The sequence below is a fragment of the Tupaia chinensis genome, unplaced genomic scaffold (assembly GCF_000334495.1).
Source record: "Tupaia chinensis unplaced genomic scaffold, TupChi_1.0 Scaffold143878_1, whole genome shotgun sequence".
Classification (NCBI taxonomy): domain Eukaryota; kingdom Metazoa; phylum Chordata; class Mammalia; order Scandentia; family Tupaiidae; genus Tupaia; species Tupaia belangeri.
The window spans coordinates 121,806-122,882 of NW_006203729.1; the positions used below are offsets into that span (position 1 = coordinate 121,806).

Here is a 1,077-nt window from a genome sequence, read left to right on the forward strand (position 1 = left end):
TGGAGAGGGAGAGCCTCTTACATGGCCTTGGACCAGGTCCCACAAAGGCATGTCTGGGAGGTGACTGCCACCCGGGCTCCACATGCAAGCACGTGGTGGTGCTGTTCAGTGACACGTTGGTTGAAATCCTGCCATTGTCAGGGCTGGCGTTCGGCACTGGGCGGGAGAATCTAGTTCCCTGCCCTCGGCCTCCTCATCTGTAAGCTGGGGTGATAAGCACAGTAGCGCTGGTCGGTAGGGAATGGGACCACGGAGGGCCGGCTGCGGGTGCAGAGCAAGGCTTGCCTGGTGGGAGCCAACCCCAGGGGTCCAGTGTATTAGGAAGCCGGCCGGAAAGGCCGATGTGGCTCTGCCCCAGAATGGGCTGCCCGCCTCACCGCAGGGAGTGTGAGCTGGGGAGGGGGGACTGGGGAGTGGGTGACAGTGAACCTCAGTTACCTAGTCCTGGGCACAGAGAAAGCTTCCATCCGTGTGTGTCCTTGTCCCTGCCCTGTCCCAGCCTTGAGCACGTCTCCTGCCATAGCCCTACTGAGCAGGAAGGTCCCGTCCCCTACCGCACGCACCCCTTCGCAGACCCCCTGCCTCCCTGCTTCTGCAGCCCCTCGTCTTCGGGTCCTTTGGGACCACGCCCCATTTGGGGACCTCATAAAGGCCCTCTGCTCCCCGGGAGGCGCCAGGGCGGCCGCGCCCCTTCCTCTGAGTGCTTCTCTGCGGGAGCAGGAGGGGCTCGCTCACAGCCCTGCGCTCTTAGCGGTGTGCGGTGGGTGGGTTCGGGGTGACGGTGGTCTGCCTCTCCTGGTCTGCCCAAGCCTCCTGCCTGTTTATCAGATCTGAGCTGCGCTCCCGCCGCAGCCCTTTGCAGGGCTCTGTGCTCCTCTTCTGGAGAAGAGGAAAACAAGGGGACACTCTGGGGTTGGAAGCTGGCTCTGGAGCAGGTGGCAGGGGTCTCACCCGTGGCTGCTCACAGACAGCCCTTCTCTCCCGCCCTCATCCTTGCTCCGCTCCCATAGTCCCTGTAGAGTCCGGAGGCCCGCCAGTGCACGTCAGAGAACCGCTCAGGCGTTGGCTCACCCACGA

At 63.9% G+C, this 1,077-nt stretch overlaps 1 long non-coding RNA gene across 1 annotated transcript in view; it reads right to left on the reverse strand.

Annotated features, from left to right (window-relative positions):
- LOC102501657 (uncharacterized) overlaps positions 1 to 587 on the reverse strand; it is a 3,950-nt gene extending 3,363 nt beyond the window's left edge. Inside the window, exon 1 of the long non-coding RNA XR_336981.1 lies at positions 439 to 587. This is a non-coding gene — a long non-coding RNA (uncharacterized LOC102501657). The remainder of the gene's footprint in view (positions 1 to 438) is intronic.
- Positions 588 to 1,077: the final 490 nt, after the last annotated feature.